We start from the raw sequence: 9,488 nt of genomic DNA, 5'->3' as shown, positions 1-9,488 counted from the left end.
AGGTAAAGCACCTGAAAGTTATTGCTGAAAAAGTGAAGATTACATTATGCTTACGTTGGTTGGAGAGAAAATCAATTGAAACTTTTTTTTCGCAAAAGGAAAATCAATTGAACCTACAAGGCGAGGCTACAAGAGGACAACATAGGTCGCCGGAGAGGTCCCAGGGTAGGATATAGCAGCCGTGTAAGTGCACACCGAATAAAGCACAAAGCACCACATCCTTGTACTTGAAGGGAAAAGGAGGTTTCTGTATGTGGTCGCGGATGTTGCACGTTGTAAAAGAAAACAGGAAAAGGCAATGTTCCATTTTGTTGAGTCTCATGTACGGCTTCATGTAATGTCGTTGGCGTCAAATGTGGTGATCGATTCTCCAATCATCCGGTTCTCGACTCTCCACGCACATACTACAAAAAATATGAGTCCAAATTAAGATTGCGCAGAAAAACTGCCGGGAAGAGTTTATCTGCCGGGAGAAGTAATCCCCGGCAGCCGTTCTCGTGGCAGTTCTATCTGCCGGGAGAAATGTTCTCCCGGCAGTTTGCCTGCCCTTTAAAGTGATTTCTCCCGGCAGATTACATGCCATTGTATCAGTGTTATGGTGTAGTGTACCCGGCCGGCAATGAACACCACTTTGAAGCCTTCCAGCAGCATTGCTGTTACGTAGCTCGCACATGTTATGCATTTTTGTCTCGGTGGTCTCCTACCACGTTCATGCGTCATGCCTATGCAGAGGGAGACTTGTGTTGATTAATTTCAACCGTGCAATCAAATCCCTGATGAAAAACAAACATGCATGCACCTTCAGAGACTTCAGTTCATCACGACTTGCACGCTTGCGTGCCGTACGTACGTGTCAGTTACCGTGATTTCCATCCGTTTTTTGTTTTTGTCAGGCCGGTTGGTGCGTCGAGGAGCTATTTTGGCCATGGGAGTGATACGTTCCCAACCACGGCCCCGGTTGAGCCGACGTTATGGAGTCGCGCCAGACAGATACGTCCGCCGGTCGGGCACTGTTCTCCTGGAAGCGATAGAGTGCAATGCGTATCATCATTGCCTCCTCTAACCCGCACGGGATGACACCCCAGTCGATTGATCCGGACTTGTCAGAGTCAGTTCCCTGCCCGCCATATCGAAGACGGCCGAAAATTGCTGAAGCTGAGCTCGGGTGGTGGAGGGAGTGGAGAAAAAAGAAGGGTGAAATGGCTAAGGTTTTGTCCGACGAGCGGATGGGAATAAATATATGTGGGAATGGATGGGTCAGGATGGGTCGGTCCGACATGTCGGATGCGCCCGGACGCCCTCATATCCATGCCGCTCAGCCCAGGTGTTTGAGAAGAGTTGGAGGCGCCTGGTTATAGATGTTTTTACATGCTAACAACTCTTGCTGCATGGCTGGTTACTGGTCGACGAATCATGTCACGTGGATGTGAAGGTCTGTCGGTTACTGATCGATGAATCGTACCTGTGTACGTACTCCATCGGTAGAGAAATCCATGCATGCATGCACGACTATCAGCACCTACGTACACTAGCGTGTGTACTCCACCCAATTTGCAAGATGGAGACTAAACATGCATGCGATTCAGATCACAACTGCAGTGCACTAATACACTCCTACTGTGTAGTAGGAGTACATTATAAGTACACTTGTTCCATACTAGTGACATTCTTACCGACAGCCTCCAGTGCATAAATTAACAGCACGAGGCACCGTCGACGTTGGCTTATTAATTAGTACTGGGACTCTGGGAGAGTGACTAGATCGTAGTAGTATATGCAAGATACCATCGTGTAACACGTAGAGCGACCAAATTTAATCGACTAGTTGCTACAAGTGGACGTCCCTTTTGTGCACCAAAAGATCCTGCCAGAGACTTGAGATGAGCCCTGATCTTGACTTGCCTCCTCCACAAAGGACAGCGGATAGGAAAGAGGAAAGAGCGGCCTCTTGGCTGTAGCTCCTCTTTGAAGTTATGCAAGCCCACTCCACATACACACACACACACACACACATCCTTAAATCATATTCTCGATCATGACATGTCAAATTAACAGTTAATCATATACTACAACTATATATGAAATTCGAGTGGGCACACATTGATCGTTAATTTGCTGATTTCATGGAGATTTTTCTTATTTCTAGAGAGAAATTATGGGGAGGTTGGTGCATGCATGTGTAGTGCTCTAAGCGGTTGTCGCGTGATATGCACTTGTTTTGCATGCGTAACCCTGAACTAATCACCGAAGACTTAAAATACCAAACCAAGCCGTGCACTAATTAATTAAGGAGGCACCCTAGCTGGCTCACCTAATTTAGGCTGCCTTTTTCTTGGTAGGGCTAGCTATAGCTGGTGCTGATTCTTTAGACTATCTTGCTTGTTCCCAGAAAATTGATTAGGTGGTTTGTACTGGTAGATTAAGGTTAGTGGTTTGATTTGGATTCGATGATGTCATATGGTTTCAGTTTACAAGTCCTACGCGTATATTTAGGTTACCAATTTTATCATCTTAATATAAACTATATAACACAAAAATTATATAGTTTGAAAATAGAACATCTGAAGTTTATACTGATATATTTTTTGTAATATATGACTTGTATTAGGTTGGTCAAATTGACGACTTAGGTGCACGCCCTGTAAACTGAGAGAGAGGTAGTAATTTGTTTTCTTCTGCCTCCAAACTCTCTAGCTAGCTAGCTAGCTATTTTGGCATGTTTTTTCCATGGAAAGGACATGATGTACATATTGTTTTCACTAAAGGTTGTTAGCTTTTGATCATGGTTTTATTCAACAACCGTGATGCAATCTAGAAACGGAATCATTTAGAGGTGACTGTTGAGAGATTGATTTCAACTCAAAAGATAAAATCATGGATTGATTTCTCAACTGTTCAAGCTCCTGTTCTCGGAACCTAACCAATAACCGGTCTTGATTTGATGGACTATTCGCCACACAGTATTACATCATATAAAATGTTATCGTTTCACTACTTCATTAGACAGTACAGTTCTTATCAAGCGAGTACTACTTACTTAATTAATTTGCTGGTGGTCGTAATGGTGCCACCTCAAATCCAAGGTTCCCATCGTGCGCCTATCACACACCCATCGCGCTCACCTTTAAAATCTAATCAGACACAACACGAACGACGACATAATCAAACCATGAAACCAATTATATGCTGGCGTTGCTGCAAGGTGCATGGAAATCGTGCGCGCCGGTTGCTTCCCGTGAAATCCTTCTCGAGCAGCTGACAAGGACCCTTGAGAATTTCAGTTTCTTCATGGGAACTAACCTCCGTGTAACATACCCATGTCAGGCTAACCTAACTATATCACCGTGTGTGTGCCAAAGCTGTTGCCATCCTTGTTTTGATGGCACGACAACTCGACACGGGAGAAGTAGTAGCTAGCATTCGAGGGGTTGACCGGCCGGCGAAGTGTCGGCACGACCGCACGAGCAGGCAGCTGGTAGGCCGCTGTTGCGGTGCAATCTGTCAAACGGGATTGGGAATTTGAGGTGATGATGGAGATATGCTTGTCCCCCTTGGGAGAAAGGGATCGAACTTTCCACGAGTGAACGAGGAAAGGTGATGGAGCATGGAAACTCGCTCGACATGTGCCATGGAGGACGAGACAAGCTAGGGGAAATCGGATAAGTCGGACTCGGACAGGATCATCATCGCTAACAGCTGTCGACGGAATAACCGCCGTGTTTGTGTGTCCTGGAGGAGGAATCTGGCAACAGCAAAGTGATCAAATCATCTGTACGCCTGGCTCTCGATCCTGCATGCATGGCCGTTCATGTACCTGTCCATCCGTTTCGGACAAGAAACGTACCTGTCCGGTGTTAAATGTTTAGGTGCTCACCTGTTTCAACAGAAGGACATGATCATTCATCCACTGATGCTGGCGGGCTAGTGCGTGGGCCGGCCGGTCTATCAGCTCCATCGTGATGGATGGACAGCTAGGGGAAGAGTAAGGTTTTTTCTGAAGACTTGACACGTCGGTTTGCAACTCGCGGTCAGGGGTCGTGACTCTGTCTCATTGACTTAAGTGCCACGCTAAGCTGTAGTACGTACGTGCGATTTGATCGTCGTGGATCGTGGCCTGCGATTAATTAGGATTTAGGAGACCGCAGTGCCATAATATAATCAGTGAGAAACTACCGACACTGCCGAGTGTATGTGCTCTGTGTACGTAGTACGTGTGTAAACCTGTTGGCACCGTGAGAAGAAAGGGGTGCCGCCAACTCACCGTCATCCTCCTTTCTTTTCCCGGTCGACGTCAGTAGTAGCATGCACTGCCGCGCCGTTTCCGAAAGGGACCGGACATGCCACCTCCTTTTCAGTTTTTCGCCACCTTTGTGACCGCAGTTGGTTTTGTAGTTATTACGGCACCTCACAACTGGCCAACCACGTCGCCCGTGCCCGTTGCGGCATCAGTCCGTTCGTCGCTGGCCGTGAGAGGTTTCCGTCGGAGAATTGAAGGCGCGCACCACGTCGATCTGAGACGTGGTTGTCGCGTGGGCGAAAAAAGATGTGCATGCACTTTTCTTCGGTCTTACTAGTACATTACATCAAGGTGCTTTTCTCTCGCTCTCTCTCGAGGGAAGCTCCAGAAGGAAAGAAGCATGTCATGGGTCTGGTCTAGGCCCTCTCTTTGTGCAGGGGGGATATCCGGTGCACCGGAGCTTGCGGTGCTCGGGTCGGGGGCAGCAGGTTCTGATCGTCGGTGTCGCGGCTTGCCAACCAGCCCATACTCGTGAAACCAACCCGACGGCGTCCGCTGCAAAAACACCTGGCGGCGCCAGTAGATTGGTTCGGGTGAATCGCGGCGGACTCGATGGATTGCCGTCAGGACTATGTCACGCCCGTACTGATTCCTATTAGAAATATCTGACGAATTAGAGAATCGGGCTGACTCATCGGTGCAATCGCTCGCTAGTTCGGATTTCTTTGTTTTCTTTTCCTTTTTTTGGTTTTTCACCGGTTTCTATGGTTTTTCCTTTTTCCTTTGTTATACTTTGTTTTCTTTGGTTTTTCCACTAGATTTCTTTGTTATACTTTTGGCTCTCTTTTGTTTCTTTATTGGTTTTCTTTGTATTTCTCGGTTTTATTTTTGTTTCTTAATTGGTTTTGTAACACATGTATACCTTTTGTGAGTACAAATGTATTTTAGCGCACACATCAAACATTTTATTAGTACACTTTGGACATTTTCAAATACATGATGTAGAATTTTAAAAAATACATGCTTTGAAGCTTATTTGAATACACGGCAACATTTTTTCAAATATATGTTATATATTTTGAAATGACAATAAACATTTTTAGCGCCGCGAGCATTTTGTTTAGATTGCATAAACATTTTTTAAAAATTTACAGACATTTTTGTAGACACACAAATGTTTCACTAAAATGTCATGATACATTTTTTAATGGAAATACACATTTTCTAACCTAGGCGAACAATTTCTTATATTAGTATATAATATATATTTTCAATTCCACAAGCATTTTTTTGAAACGCAGAAGTATTTCCATCAAATGTGAAGTACATTTTTTCATGGCACTAAACATTTATTTACATCATATACACATTTTTACAAAATTAATTACAAATGCAGGAACATTTCTAATGGTCACGGACATTTTTTTGAAGTTGCACAAGAAATGTTTATACAATGTTAACATTTTTCCAAATTTGTGTTTTAAAATTTCATAAGTAAATTTCAGTTTGTGAAATATATGCATTTAGATTAAAATAAAAAGAAAAAATAAAAAGCGGCTGACGTCAGTAGGGCAAGCCACGTACTACAAGCCCGGCCCTCTAGTCGAAAGCCCCGAACAATCTAACGGTAGGCCAGCCCAGGGATCCAATTCCCCGCGCGGGGATAGCGCCCGGCCCAGCTAGCGCGCTCGCTCCTTGGGGCCTCCTATATGCCGCTTGCTGCGGCAAACTGATGGCGATTCGCACAGGAGCCGGCTCACCTGGGCCGGCCCATTCACTGTCCTTGGCGAGATGAAATATCCAGAAAAGAAGAACGCGCGAACGAATCGAACCTGCGACCTATGAGTGATGTGCAAGATGCGCTAGCCACCGCGACACGCTAGGTTTCACGGTAGAATTGCAGCGCGAATATAAAAGAAACTAGTAGACTGCCCGTGCGTTGCCACGGGCTTTGTAAAATTTGTACTATTGTATGTCAACTTTAACATAGATTGAAAAGATAGCCAATAATAAAAAATAATAATTAAACTTCACTTCACTTGCAATATATTTTGACAAAAAATAAAAACATTGAACTCTTTATTTTGCACTTCATTACAAATGATAATAACACTTGAATGCTTTATTATTTATGCTTAAGATTCAATCATCTCACATGTGTAGGTTATTATCCATTAGAGAGAGGGAGAGGGAGAGAGGGGGGGGGGAGAGGTTCTGACAGCACATCAGCCCACTTTCAACTCTCATCGTGAGGCAATATAAAATGTCCGGGAATAATACAGCTCTCTGAAATACTGCAAGGCAGCCCCAAGATATTGAGGTTCTAAATTGCTAAGATTTGAGCCAGTCCAGCTAACGTGGACTACTTCATTAATACCTACCATCATTCCAGATAACCTGCAAAACAAGAGGCAAAAGACAGTAAATATTGTACAAGTAAAAATTTCAGTTGAATTGAAAGGCTCAGATTAAAAACAAACACATATATGCAGGGTTATTTCATACTGCTATTTTATTCAACACCAATAACCTCCTTGTCAGCATCATAATATATCATCCAAAATCATATTACCAATTTTGGGGCAACTTTATACTACTTACGAATATAAAGAATAATATTAGTTAAAAAAACCTTGGATTGTAATAGATCTGAAAAATACTACTATGTTTCAAGGAATCATATGGTGTGAGTATCGTCTGAAAGCTTTTAGGAGAAATAAGTATAGAGAGTTGTTTTGTTCAAGGAAACAGAATGGCTCTCCTTACATCATCATCATTCATCATTGTTACATGTATAAATTGGGATAACACACAATTAATAAGAGGAATAAGGATAGAAACTTGTTAACTTCAACACACTGTTCATTTGCTTATACTTGAAGAAATAAGACAACATTGCTTATACTTGAAGAAATAAGACAACATCCCCTGTGACAAATTTACTTTTATTGACAAACGAATTCCCTCCATTTGTTAAAAAGACGCCTATTTGGTTCACCTGGAAGGCAAAGGAGAATTTCATAACATGTACTATGGTACCTTGCTAGAAAGGAAAAGGATAACTGGTATACTTGCCTCAAAATCAGAATATGATAGAATTACATAGAGCTATTTGTCCGTTTCAAAGATACAACTTCTGTAAGGAACCGTGTCAACGAATTCCCACAGAAAATATAGCATTTGATTCCAAGAAATGTAATAGCACACTAAATCGTATTTATGAATGCGTAGGAATCTGTACTCTTTAGAAGAAATGAATAGAGCAAATGATCATGGTCCAATGCAGGTTCCGCAGGTTCTATTGTACACATTTTTATAGAAAATTTATCAGAAACACAGGAACAAAATATGTTTGAGTAGGTAACAAAATTTGTTTTACTCCCTCCGTTCCCAAATATATTTTTTTTTAGAGATTTCAAATGGACTACCACATACAGATGTATATAGAAATATTTTAGAGTGTAGATTCACTCATTTTGCTTCTTGTGTAGTCACTTGTTGAAATCTCTAGAAAGACAAATATTTAGGAACGAAGGGAGTAGAAGATAATGACTTCCTAATATTGAAGCACATAACTGAACTCTATTGATTAGTGGGATATGAATCGGAGGTACAAGACAAGAATGAAGTAATAGGTTTTATTTCTGTTACTCACAAACTACATGTACAACATTGAGAAGCTCCGTGTGAATCAAGCTTACAACAGTGAGCATTAAAAAAACATACTCTCTTCTTGCTAGCCGGTGTTGAGAACACCTTTGCGGCAATTAGTATTGAAATGTTCTCCTTGATAGGTTCATGAAGAATGCCAGAAATGAGAATCTCATCCAGTATTTAGACCTGAAAATTTCACCATTGGTACTCATGAGAATTTCTCAGTACTAAAAAGAAGGGTATAGCTCTCGCAAGAAATTTCATATAACTCGATTGCTGGTTCTTCGGTGTCAAAATTTCAGCATATATGTGAATATTAAATCGACCTCACATACCTAAAGAAATTAGGGAAAACACTAAGGCTGAAGTGTGGCTCCCGTGTCCTTGACAGTTTCGGCGTTCCCACCGCGTCCATGCCGGTTGTGGCGCGACCCCCACATCCTTGGTGGCGGCCACGGTGCCCACATCCACCTGCATCCACGTTTGGGCTGTACTGGAGTATGCAGCGGCACTGGAGCAGCCACACACTTGTATCCGTCAGTACTGCATGTCATTGCAGATTAGAGATATACAGTTTAGGATCCAGAGACGGAAGAAGATACCTGGGCTGCCGGCACTGATCCAAAAATACCTAGGAGTAAACCCCAGCAGCAGGCCCTCTCATCCTCTTCAAGGCTGTCTACCGCCTCACGCTACTCCTTTTCACTTATCTCCACCGGCACTCACCTCCCGCTGGTGCCATCGGTTATGCCCTTCGTCTGACAACAAAAATAATTTGTTGTCAATATATATTGCCAATTAGGCATGAACAATCATTAGAAACTCAAAATTCAATTACTCTAAAAGAACGAGCTCGATATCAGATTACTTGATCTTTCGTAGAGAAAAAAATACTAAACCAAGCTTCATTATAAGGTTAAGATTTATTTTAGGGTAGAGTGACTTTAGATGGTTTCTATTTCCCTAAATTCTAAGCCCAATGTGCCTCTATGTCCCTGTTTCTTACCTCCTCACTCACCGACCAGATCAAGAAGAAGCACCCAGATCATGTTTCAAGTATTTCAAATTTAAAGGGCAAAAAAAGTTAACAACAAAATAATCTCGAATAACAATGTCACCGCCAATACCAAAATTGAGAAGTACGCTAGATGGTCTATCCGAATTTGTGAGATTTTGATATATCTATAAGTTATTCAGAGATAGTTTTGTAATTAACAGAATAAGATAAATTATGCTACAACACATTGCATGCGGAACTTAAGCAGTACCTCTTAAAATTATCTTAAAGAAAAATCGACTCTGGTGAGTATAGATACTCGGCATATACTGCTCCGAAATCTAAATGGACTATTTTTTTGTAATGAAGAGATATATTTTACTGCAACACAAGGATGAATGATATTTTCTGACCTTCAGGCCATGTTTCGTGGACAACATTTTCTACATTAGACAAGCACAAACTGAAAATCTAGAGCTAAGATGTACATGTAATAGTTAGTTTACACTCTTTCATACCAAAGTATATGATTTGATCACTTCCAAGTTCGAACATTACCTTGTCTAGTTCATCAGATAGAAAAACATTACCTTGTCTAAG

The 9,488-nt window shown here is 42.1% G+C and overlaps 1 long non-coding RNA gene across 1 annotated transcript; it reads right to left on the bottom strand.

Moving 5' to 3' along the window:
• Window positions 1-7,984: 7,984 nt before the first annotated feature.
• LOC119329522 lies at window positions 7,985-8,610 on the bottom strand. The gene is made up of 3 exons (XR_005159600.1): window positions 8,494-8,610; window positions 8,227-8,402; window positions 7,985-8,077 (listed from the first exon to the last, which is right to left on the bottom strand). It is a non-coding gene; the product is annotated as an uncharacterized LOC119329522 (long non-coding RNA).
• Window positions 8,611-9,488: the final 878 nt, after the last annotated feature.

This window comes from Triticum dicoccoides, chromosome 1A (genome assembly GCF_002162155.2).
Source record: "Triticum dicoccoides isolate Atlit2015 ecotype Zavitan chromosome 1A, WEW_v2.0, whole genome shotgun sequence".
Lineage (NCBI taxonomy): Eukaryota > Viridiplantae > Streptophyta > Magnoliopsida > Poales > Poaceae > Triticum > Triticum dicoccoides.
This window is presented reverse-complemented; position numbering and strand designations above follow the sequence as displayed.